At 43.0% G+C, this 12,661-nt stretch overlaps 1 long non-coding RNA gene across 1 annotated transcript; it reads right to left on the bottom strand.

Moving 5' to 3' along the window:
* Positions 1 to 273: 273 nt before the first annotated feature.
* On the bottom strand, positions 274 to 10,581 carry LOC139041598 (uncharacterized). Its single transcript, XR_011497055.1, has 3 exons — positions 10,401 to 10,581; positions 5,963 to 6,156; positions 274 to 1,740 (listed from the first exon to the last, which is right to left on the bottom strand). It is a non-coding gene; the product is annotated as an uncharacterized lncRNA (long non-coding RNA).
* Positions 10,582 to 12,661: the final 2,080 nt, after the last annotated feature.

The following is a 12,661-nucleotide window of genomic DNA, read 5'->3' as shown; positions in this document are numbered from 1 at the left end:
GCTTGGGGCCTGTCCCAGGAGTGCAGGAAAGAGCTTGGGAGGCAGCTGAGGTGGGTGGGAAGGGTTCCATACTGGGTGGGAATTGGGCTCCCCTTCCAGCACCTTCATTTCCTACCTCGATGGCCTGGGGCCTATCTCCACGTGCCAAAGCCTCAGTCTCCTCACAGGTAAATGGGGGAAGACACCAGTCTCTCACGGGGATGTGGTGAGGATCAATGGCGAGACCCACCATTGACCTAGTGCTTACTATGGGCCATTGTGTCTCCTTCCGTGTACCATCTTACGTGTTCTAAACATATCTACTCTCCCCATGTTGCTCATGGGCAAGTAGGAAACAGAGGAGGCGTGAGTTTTTTCTTAAAAGGAGGCGCTTTTGCCACCCGCCACCAGACGGGAGGCATTTCGATTACATCCTGGGTCCTCACTTAATAGTTTTCATCTCTTTTAGATTACTTAATTTCTCTAAAACTAATCTCCTCACATATACAATGGGGCTGAAAAAAATAACTTTCCATTGGGTTGTAGTGAGCCTTAACGACATAATAATGCATCTTTGTTTTTATTAGTGGTGACGAGTCTGGAATGTTACGGAAGGTCTTGAGCCTGCGGCCCCGCTGCCTGTGTGGAGTCTCATCCCTCGCAGTATGAGCCAGGTGGAGACGGTCTGGACGCAGCAGCTAGAGCTCGAGGCTGACAAATGTGGCTTGCGGCCTGTGATGGGGACTCCCCCTGCAGCCCAGCCTCCCCACAGTGAGACCCAGGAAATAGCAGAGGGGGCTGGGAAGCACAATTGCATTATCCTTCCCTGCGCATCCCTCACTGCCTGTCTCTGCGCGGTAAGGTCTCCTAGCTACTGCCTCTCAGCGTCTTCCTGGGGTTTAGAGCTTGACACTAAGTTTTAATGAGAAAAAATGGCCACATTTGGCTTTTATTTTTTTTCTTGTGCAAAGCTTTATTTTCGTTTGCTTTCTGGAGAAAAACAAAAGTGTATCATGTTGTCAGTCTTGGGCTGTACATTATATAAAAACAGTCAGATTGAAATGGAATGTCAGCCACAAGGCTTGACTTTGGCTCTGGGGTCCCAGAGTGTGAGCTTCCTGGCCCCTGAGGCACTGGGAAGAGCTCCTCACGGAAGGAGCTAAAGGCACAGGCTGTTTCTTTCTGGAAGTTTCTTAAAGTAACTTTTTTTATCAAAAAGCCATTAAGCTAGGGGCTGGCCCCATGGTGTAGGGGTTAAGTTTGTGCATTCCCTTCAGCAGCCTGGAGTTTGCAGGTTCGGATCCCAGTTGCAGGCCTAGCACTGCTTGTCAAGCCACACTGTGGCGGTGTCCTACCTAAAATAGAGGAAGATTGGCACAGATGTTAGCTCAGGGCCAATCTTCCCCGTGTGCAAACACGAAAAAGCCATTAAGCTATGTTCTCAAGCTGAATACTGTCTACATTTTCTTTCTCCTCATGGGGCTTATTTGAATGCAAGATGTGTGCTCAAGGACTAGAGGGAGTCAGGGTGCTCTGAGGACCACCAGAAGACCCGCATGTCCCCTGAATAGCTTCTTTGCCCACTGGCCTAAAGGTCTTCACGAACCATTATCTCCAGAAGCCCATTGTTGAACTGCCATGTGGGAGGTGTTCCGTTCCAGGGGCTCAGTTCCCTTCCTTGCAGAGAGCGGCTGTCTCTGTGCTGCCTCAGCCTCTCTCCTCCAGGCTCCGGCCCTTGACTCCCGCTCCCAGTTCTCCTCCCTGTGAAATACATTTTATGGGTTAATTTCTTCCTCTTTCATTGTAAAATTCTTCAGCATGTCAAATGTGTTGAAAAGTACAACATCTTTCCGACATAAGGAGATGGAAAGACATCCCATGTCCATGGATTGGAAGAATAAACATAATTAAAATGTCCGTTCTACCTAAAGTAATCTACAGATTCAACGCCATCCCAATCAGAGTCCCAATGACATTCTTTACAAAATTAGAACAAAGAATCCTAAAATTCATATGGGGCAACAAAAGACCCCGAATTTCTAAGGCAATCCTGAGAAAAAAGAACAAAACGGGAGGCATCACAATCCCTGACTTCAAAACATACTACAAAGCTACAGTAATCAAAACAGCACGGTACTGGTACAAAAACAGGTGCACAGATCAATGGAACAGAATTGAAAGCCAAGAAATAAAACCATACATCTATGGACAGCTAATCTTTGACAAAGGAGCTGAGGGCATATAATGGAGAAAAGAAAGTCTTTTCAAAAAATGGTGCTGGGAAAACTGGGAAGCCACATGTAAAAAAATGAAAATTGACCATTCTTTCTCACCATTCACCAAAATAAACTCAAGATGGATCAAAGACCTAAAGGTGAGACCTGAAACCATAAGGCTTCTAGAAGAAAACGTAGGCAGTACACTCTTTGACATCAGTATTAAAAGGATCTTTTCGGACACCATGTCTTCTCAGAGAAGGGAAACAATAGAAAGAATAAACAAATGGGGGGCTGGCCCCGTGGCCGAGTGGTTACGTTCGCGCGCTCCGCTGCAGGCGGCCCAGTGTTTCGTTAGTTCGAATCCTGGGCGCGGACATGGCACTGCTCATCAGACCACGCTGAGGCAGCGTCCCACATGCCACAACTAAAAGAACCCACAACGAAAAATTCACAACTATGCACCGGGGGGCTTTGGGGAGAAAAAGGAAAAAATAAAAATCTTTAAAAAAAAAAAAAAAAAAAAAGAATAAACAAATGGGACTTCATCAGACTAAAGAGCTTCTTCAAGGCAAATGAAAACAGGATTGAAACAATAAAACAACCCACTGACTGGGAAAAAATATTTGCAAGTCATATATCTGACAAAGGCTTAATATCCATAATATATAAAGAACTCACACAACTCAACAGCAAAAAATCAAACAATCCGATCAAAAAATGGGCTGGAGACATGAACAGACATTTCTCCAAAGAAGATATACAGATGACCAATAGGCACATGAAAAGATGTTCATTATCGCTGATCATCAGGGAAATGCAAATCAAAACTACACTAAGATATCACCTTACACCCATTAGAATGACAAAAATATCTAAAACTAATAGTAACAAATGTTGGAGAGGTTGTGGAGAAAAAGGAGCCCTCATACACTGCTGGTGGGAATGCAAACTGGTGCAGCCACTATGGAAAACAGTATGGAGATTCCTCAAAAAATTAAAAAAGAACTACCATACGATCCAGCTATTCCACTACTGGGTATCTATCCAAAGAGCTTGAAGTCAGCAATCCCAAAAGTCCTATGCACCCCAATGTTCATTGCAGCACTGTTTACAATAGCCAAGACATAGAAGCAACCTAAGTGCCCATCAACAGATGAATGGATAAAGAAGATGTGGTACATATATACAATGGAATACTACTCAGCTGCAAAACAGAACAAAATCATTCCATTTGCAATAACATGGATGGACCTTGAGAGAATTATGTTAAGTGAAATAAGCCAGCGAGAGAAAGATAATCTGTGTATGACTCCACTCATATGAGGAATTTAAAACTATGGACCAAGAACAGTTTAGTGGCTACCAGGGGAAAGGTGGGGTGGGGGGTGGGCACAAAGGGTGAAGTGGTGCACCTACAACACGACTGACAAACATTAATGTACAACTGAAATTTCACAAGATTGTAACCTATCAACTCAATAAAAAAATATTAAAAAAAATAAATAAAAGAAAAGCACAACGTCTTTCATCTCCCTCCTGTCCCAGGAGATCAAGGTTCTCAGAAGACAGCAGACTTCTTTCCCAAGTGCTCTCTGCTTTGGCAAAAATAAGTGGGCAAACCAAACAAAGAAACACCTTTTCTTAACTAGGTGTGTGATATATTAGCAATTCCCATTGAAAATGAGACACAAAAGTTTCTTCCCCTTCTTTACAAATATGATAAAGTCACTTTCAGACTACCCTTCTTTTCTCTTTCTTCAAGTGAAATTAGAACCAGCGTCATAAAATTTATTTGTGTATTTCCGACTATTGGTAACTAAAGTGTTTATTTTACGTATATACCCACCTGACCCAATATGTATAACCACGCATTTAATTGGGTTCTTTGTCCTTTCCCTGGGGATCCCTGTTATTTATTCATCCATTCAATTACTCTCGCATTAATTCATTCAATAAATATTTTTGAATGCCGCCTATATGTTAGATATTGTGCAAAGTCTACTATGGGGATACTGTGGAATACACATGGCCATGAGCTAAAATACCACGCTACCTTTTTCTGCCATCTGCGTAGGTGGGTGCGGCCGTGTGTGGCAGGGGGGATTCTCTGGAAGTCGACTCCGAGCTGGAGTCTGGCGTGCGTAGCGTTTCCTAGGGATTGACTCCCCATCCTGGCTGAGGTCCAGTGATGCCTGTACTGCTCCAAGATTCAGGAGACTGAGTTATAATATCAGCTCTGCCCCTAACGAGCCTAGTGATCTTCAACAGGTCACTTCCCCCCTCTGGACTGTTTTCCAATAGCATAATCTAGGAGAGTTTTACATGTTCTATAAGATTCTTTCTCATCTTAGAGTTTTAAGCACTACCAGCCATTTCATCTGAAGGGCGTAGTAATAATGATGTCACTGCTTACACTTGTACGAGTACTTCATTACTTATAGAAATAGGAAATCTCAGCCTTCATGACACCCTTTTGTAGTAGGCTGGCAAGAAGACATGTTCTAATTTTAGAAATAAGAAAATAGATTTAGAGAGCTTAAGCAACCTGCTTAGGAACACAAGGTGGTCAATTTTGCGTCAGCAAACTCATGGGACCAGGAGTGTAAAATAGTTCCCAAGTTCACCTTGGTATCCAGTGGCTTTGGAAATAGAGTCTTTGCTTAGAAGGAAGGAGACTAATATTTTGTGAGTGCATACTCTGTCCAAGGCACAGGGCTTGGTCATTTTGCCTGTATTCTTTTGTTGTGTGTGACCACATCCCTGTGTTGTTATGTATTATCCCCATTTTACAGATGACAGAACCGAGGTTCAGAAAGGTGGCGTGGCTCATCCTAGGAAGAGGCAGAGATGGGTTCAAACTTTATCTCTTACTCCAAAGCCCAGAGCTGCCAGGGATCATGGAACACAACCCCCCACTAGACTTTTCCCCTGGGGCCATCAGAGCAGAGCTTCCTCCAACAAGGGGGGCCTTGGCTGGGCGTGGCTGTGCAGTCCTGGCCCAATTGGCCCAATACCCACAAAACTGTGATGAACAGCACACACTGTCTACAGAGATTGATGGAAACCCTGGGTTACTGTTGCTGTTGACAATTTAATGTATCTATGCCCCAGGCCATATTTCTTCACGTGGTAGTCAAATCATTTTTAAAAAGGCATTTAGCAGGCCTATTTATTAGTTTTGCTCCCTCTGACTGATAAACACAGTCTGTTAGGCTGACTTGAACTAAAATTTATTTATTTTTACAACATTACTGAAATATAACCAATTTCCTGGTTTCTTGGGTTTACATGAAATCTCATGCTGTTGATACATTATCCATTCTAATATTTAAATGTTTAGTTAGGCTCAAAATAAATCAGTTTGTCTCTCTTCCTAACTCTCACTTTGTCATAAAGTTTGTTTGGCTTAATGGCTGGTTAGACGTCCCACAGCAAACCCTTCGGTAACTCCATTTTTTTTCTTCAAGAGAGGACGGGAAGTTATAAATATGCGCGGAGCAGGAGGCTGTGGGAAAAAGCAATTTGCAGTTCTTGGTAACTCTGGGCGAACCACGCACAGCATTGGAGAACTGACAAAGGGTCAGTCTCGTGGGCTAATGAGTTTGGTTGTTTACTGGAAAATCAGCCTGGGGAAAAAGCCCAATAGATTTTTAAAAACTTCTCTCTGAATTCTTTTTCTTCAAATTTTTGAACTGTTTGATTCATCAAGGAAATATTATACTTAGGGAGTTGCAGCTGAATCAGATTTTTAAATGGACACTTACATAAAGTTTATTTCTTCTTTAGGAATTTTGAGTTTAGGAAGAAGTTTAGAGGAAATTTGCTTCCGTCCTCTTGCTAGAGTTCCACAAGGTGCACTTGGCTGAGGGGATGCAGCTGGTTGGGGCAGAGGTGGGAAAGGACGTGGTCTCTGGCTCTGAGAGGGCTCCTGTTCCCGCTCCAGACACAGCGAGCTCTCCTGTGTAACAAACAGGATATTCGCACATTGGTTAACAGAAAATTGCCACTCGTGGGCAGGAACCTGCATATAGGTGACTGATTATATATTTTAATAATACCACATGTAAAAAGTTCAAACAACATGAATGTGTATAAAAGTATATTAAAGAGAAAGCCCACTGCTTCCTGGCCTCCTCCAGCCTCACTTCCCAGAGCTCACCGCCAACAGTCTGGTCTATAGCCGTCTGGATTTTTCTATGCACATTTAAAACGCTTCTCTCTTCCCCTCAAAACACAAAATTTTGTTTTTATAATTAAAATTAAAATTAAATTGTTTATATATATAATCTTCTATAAATTTTATATTTATATTTGTTTATATATGTTCCATATATATAATCTTGCTATTCAGTAGAAAATAGATCATGGGCTTCTTTCCATGTCAATATATATAGGCTTACCTCCTTTCTTGTGAGGCGCTCCAGTGAGTAGAAAAGAATATATTTAACCGGTTTCCTATTGGTATAAAACTTGCTGTAGTCTATTGCCAATTTTTAAAAATTATGAATCATGACCACGGAATATTATATTATCACACCACCATCTAGTCTGCCCCTCCCCTTCCCTTGCAGTTGAAGGAGTCCCTTCTACCTCTCTCTGATTGTCACTCAGTCTTTGGTCTACTATTTCCAGTGGGGCATTAAAGTCCCTCCCAGGATATGTGGGTCACCATGCAACAGGCAGCTCTAAAGGCCCACGGAACGTAATTTGTGCTCCTGTAGTAATTCAGAGTTCTGCAGAGCTGCGGGATCATTCTGAAGAATATGAAGGACCATTATTCTGTCGAAGCCTGGCAGTACCGGCTGTTAGAGATGCTAACGGAGAGAATGTCAAAATCAGTCCTCAGCAACTGTCCACCTGAAAAACAGTGCTGCTATTTCTTTCTTTTTTTTTTTTTAAATGAGAGTAAATGAACTGAGTATCTGAAATTAATAAACAAAAAATTCTGTGTATTACCCCTGTGTCCTTCCCAATTCAACAGCCGTTTGTTGAGCGCTCACTCTATGCCAGGCATCAGACCCGTCGCTTCAACGCGCATCACGCTGGCTTCCACCCTGAGCGCTCGCTGGCGCTTGAAAAGACGGTGTGTTCTTTGGCAGATGTCGGATACTTTGATGACATTTAAAAAAAAAAAAAAAAGAAGGAAGAAAGTAAAGAAAAGGTGACAATGGAGAACGAGGAAGTGGAATGGGAGAACGAAAAGAACTTCCTCGTGAACCTTGTGTTAAAAATGACTAAAGAAGACAATTTAGGTGACACTAACAAGCTTTATTTAACATTTCATGAAGCGGATGCTCTCTGCTCCCAAGAGTCCAGAGAACCGCAAAATGGGGCAGAAGCCAGGGAGATTTTATAGGATAAAGTACAAGGAACAAGGAAGAGAAAAACAGAAAGTGAACAGAGAACAGGAAAATAAGTACAGAGCCCAGAGTTGGCGTGGTGTTTGGGGATTGGCTGGCTGGATATACTGGTCAAGCAGAGTGTTTACAGGGACTCAAAAGTTATCTAAGACTTGGTTTGCTGACGCAGCTCCTTGGGCTCAGCAGCTCCATCTTGGGCCTGGAAATTTATCTCAATGCCTGTGTACCCGGAGCAGTGGTTTTCACATTTCACTGGGTGCCAGAAAGGTTGGGTCCTGGTATTCAAGCCACACCACCTTTTGCCTAAAATATTATGCAGGCAGGCAGGCAGGCAGGAAGGAAGAAAACAGTCAGCTCACAGCAATCTCCCTTTTGCTTCCTGTGCTTTCCCTTCCCGCCCCTCACTTCCACGCTCCACTCTCCAGCTCTAACTCTCCAGGGCTTCACAGCTGGGCCCTGAGACCATCGGCCCGCCAGCCCAGCTGTCTCCAGGGGGAGTGAGGAGCCGCATCTGCAGGCTTTCAGATTCCTCTCTGCTCTGCTCTCATCAGCTTTGTTTACTGGACTCCCCAAGTAATATGTCATTTTGTCATAAGAGTCCCACTGCTAAAAAGCGGACAAAACAAACCAAGTTTGAAAGCCACTGGCTGGGAGGAAGCAGTCCAGCCCCCTGGCCTGGCACTGAAGACTGCCACCTCTGTCATCTGCTCAGCTTCTCCTTCCCGAGTCACCTCCAGCTGCTCCTCAGAGGGACCCCCTCTCTTTGGATCGTGTTTTGGGTCTTCCTGTTGTCTACCACATACCCTGCTCGCCCCTCCTCTGTGAACCCCTTTCTGGCTTGGATTCTAGGCACCACACTGTCCTGATGGTGCTCTCTCCTCATTAGCATTAGTCTCCTTTGCTGGCGTGTCTTTGGTTCTATGGCTTCTTAACAACTAGGATGCCTGGGGCTCAGTCTTTGGATCTCTGTCCTTTTCCATCGACACTGACTAGTGATCTCATCCCATCTCTTGGTTTTGATATCATCAACGTGCTGACATTCCTATATTTTAATCTCCAGCCTGGACTTCTTTCCCGAATTCCTGACTCATGTTTTATCTGCCTACCCAACATCTCCCCTTGACTTCTGGTAGGTACCACAAACTTAACATGTCCAGAACCAGACACCCAATCCCAACCAGCTCCCAGCCTGCTCTTCCCACAGTCTTCCCTGTCAGTTAAGGGCAGCTCCATCCTTCCAGTTGCTCAGGCTGAAAACTTCCAGGTCACGCTTGACTCTTCTTTCATCAGCAAGCCTGGTTGTTCATGCTTTAAAAATATATGCAGAATCTGACCACTTCTCTCCACCACCACTATTCTTATTCTGCTCCAAGTCACCATCGTGTCTTTCCTACACATATCAGATTCGTGTAGGCTTCTCCTAACTGGTGCTATGGCCCTGGACTCCCCACAGTTAAATGTGAGATATTAAATCAGATCACATCACTCCTCTGTTTTAATCCCTTCAATGGTTTCCCATCTCACTCCAAGTAAAAGCTAAAGTGATAACAAAGCGATGCACGATCTGCCTCCCTCCTTTGTGGTCTCACCACCTTTCATGCCTCAAGTATGACTATCTTCTTTGCTCACTCCTCTCAAGTTCCTCCTTAAACATGTCAAGCACTCTCCTACCTCAGGGCCTTTGCACTGGCTGTTCCCATTTCCTGGAATGCTCTCCCTGCTAAATATCACATTGCTCCTTCTCACCTCCTTCAAGAATTTGCTCAGGTGTGTCCTTCTCAGTGAGGCCTTCTGTCTCTTTCCCTTTTTTATGTTTTCTCCTCCATAGTACTTAAGTACTTATCACTATCTCACTCTAGACTTTACTTATTTATGGTACTTTTTGTCTGTGTCTGGATTTTTGTCTCTTTTGTTCACTCTAGCACCTAGGACACTACCTGGCACTCAATAAATCTTTGTAGGATAACTGAATGAATAAACTAATGAACAAGGAAAAGGATAAGTGAGGCAGATTATTTTGAGGGATGTGATCTTTTGACGATTCAGAGCCTCAGTTTGCTAGTTAAGAAGCTCAAGTGTATTTGTACACATGGGAAAATCAGATTTGGAGGAATGAGCCACAATAGCTAACCTTACAGGCAGCTGATCTGTTCTAGCTGTTTGTTTACAATGAGCCGTAAGCAGCCCAGATCCAGGACCAGCAACTGGAGATGGGAATCTTCTTCCTGGTGCCCACGTCTGTTCAGGAGACTGCCTGATGCCTGAAGAACCGGCGCAGAGAGAGCTGGCTGTTCTCAAAAGATGCTTATTAACGACTCATCCATATTTATGGTTACAGTGGTCTAAAGAATAAGGAAATATTAGAAGCCCTTTCTTTGCATGATTCTGAAAAACTGCTACAAACTTCTGACTTTCTGACTCTGCTTTCCTGTGCTGTGTGAGGGCCATCATCTGTGTTGGCATTTGTCATGAGAGCTTCCTTCATTTCCTCATTTCCACCTCTCAAGTTACATGTCTTAACAGTTACAAATTTTCACCAGTTTTATTTTCCCTGGCTCTTCCCTAAATGGGCCATCTCTTAAAGTCCTAGGGAAAGTGTTTCAAATATAGTAGAGCCCCACGCACCTTTCAGCCGAGATCTGGTAACATTCCTCATTGCCTAAATTAAATAAAATGGCAGATGAATACCTTTTGCCATTGGAACTAGTCTAAAACTTTTCATATTGGTAAGCACTAATCTTTATCAACCTAATGACTTCATAGATGTCTTTGTCTGTTCCAGCTGCTGTAACAAAATTCCACAGACCAGGTAGCTTATAAACAACAGAAATAAATCGCGCACAGTTCTGGAGGCTGAGAAGTCCAAGATCAGGGTGCCAGCATGGTCGTGTTCTGGTGAGGCCCAGTTCCTGGTTCATAGGCAGTGCCTTCTCCCTGTGTCCTCACCTGGTGGAAGGAGTGAGGGATCTCTCTGGAGCCTCTTTTATAAGAGTCCTCGTGACCCATTACCTCCCAAAGGCCCCACCTCGTAATATCTTCACCTTTGGGGATTAGAATTCAACATATGAACTTTGGGGGGAAAAAAACGTTCAGACCATAGCAACATAGTCCCATCTGGCTAGACTCAAAGAACAATGGACCCCATTTAAAAAATTGACAACCATTTCCTGGACCGTAGCCATTTCACCTCAATGTCACAGCTCTATTTTCTCTATCCTGGAGGCTGGGGTTTCCAAGGTCAACATTTATATGAGGAACAAATAAGCTTTGTCTTGGCTTGTCCATTCGTGGTCGCTGTGTGCCTTCCAACTTGCTTGAAGCTTTTACTAAGCTTTCTTCAACAGGTATGATGGTAGTTAGCTTTAGGTCACGGTGAATGAGTTCCATATAGATTCTTAGTTTTTGACGTTCATATAAGTTGTTTTTTATATCAAAGAGAAAATTAGGACCAGCCAGCATATCTTTTTTTTTTTTTCCATTGAGATACAATTGACATATAACCCTGTGTGAGTTTAAGGTGTACAGCATGTTGATTTGATACATTTATATCTTGCAATATGATTGCCATCGTAGTGTTGGCTAACACCTCTATCGAGCCACATAATTATCATTTCTTTTTTACGGTGAGAATAATTAAGATCCATCTCTTAGCAGGTTGGTGTTTATAACCCAGTATTGTTGTCTATAACCACTGTACTGTGCATTAGCTCTCCTGTACTTACTGATCTACTAGCTGCAAGTTTGGACTAAATATCATCTCTTCTATCTGCCCACCCCCAGCCCCTCGTAACCACTATTCTACTTTCTGTTTTTATAAGTTCTGCTTTCAGATTCTACATACAAGTGAGATCATACAGCACTTGTGTTTCTCTGTCTGACTTATCCCACTTAGCATAATGTTCTCAAGGTCCATCCATGTTGTCACAAATGGCAGGATTTCCTAGTTTCTCATGGCTGAATAATACTGCATTGTTTCTATGTACCACATCTTCTTTATCCGTTGACCGACACTTAACGTTGTTTCCGGCATATCTTTTGATGACTCAGCTAATAGCATCCAATGGCAAAAAGCAAGGCTGTATCCTGTACCCCCTTTGTATAAGTTAAATGTTAATGATTTGAAACTGACTTTGGTTAATTTAGGATGCCTGTCCATTGGCAATAAGAAATAGTTGAATGAGTTTCTTCCTGTATATTAATATTAATGTCACAACCTAGAAGTGGCCTCTGTGGGTAACACATCCTGTGATCAGAGTACTAACAGAAAAACTAGTCTTAGATCAACTATTTTATACTTAAAATAATTATTTGTGTGTGTTCTCCAAATGTAGTGATTCTCAGTTTAATAATTCCACTCAACCAGCTAATTTTTTTGGGGATTTAAAGCAGTGGTGACCCAACTATTTCAGTCACACACCTCATTAGTGCAAAATGTGTCCGCATGCTCTCCTAGTCTGTACAGATTTATTCATAAATGATATACACATGCCATTATATCAGTATGCTATCTATATTATAAAGCATACATAAAATTAGCAATTTAAAATGGAGACCTAAAGACTGAATGAGTGTCTTTTTCTTATTTTATTCATTAATAGAATAATATCACTCAATTATGATGATGAATGTTCTGGCTGCTTCATTTTAAAAATGTCTTGCTGGGGAGCTGGCCTCATGGCTGAGAGCTTAAGCTCATTTGCTCTGCTTCAGTGGCCCAGTGTTTTACTGGTTCAGATCCTGGGCACAGACCTAGCACTGCTCACCAGGCCATGCTGAGGTGGCATACCACATAGCACGGCTAGAAGGATCTAAAACTAGAATATACAACTATGTACTGGGGAGCTTTGGAGAGAAGAAAGGGAAAAAAGAAGACTGGCAACAGATGTTAGCTCAGGTGCCAATCTTAAAAAAAAAAGAAAGACGTCTTGCTGGGGCTGGCCCTGTGGCCTAGTGGTTAAGTTAGGCTTGCTCCACTTCGGTGACCTGGCTTCAGTTCCCAGACACAGAGTTACACCACTTGTTGGCAACCATGCTGTGGCAGCAACCCACATACAAAATATAGGAAGATTGGCACAGATGTTAGCTCAGGGAGAATCTTCCTCA

The sequence above is a fragment of the Equus asinus genome, chromosome 22 (genome assembly GCF_041296235.1).
Source record: "Equus asinus isolate D_3611 breed Donkey chromosome 22, EquAss-T2T_v2, whole genome shotgun sequence".
Lineage (NCBI taxonomy): Eukaryota > Metazoa > Chordata > Mammalia > Perissodactyla > Equidae > Equus > Equus asinus.
This window is presented reverse-complemented; position numbering and strand designations above follow the sequence as displayed.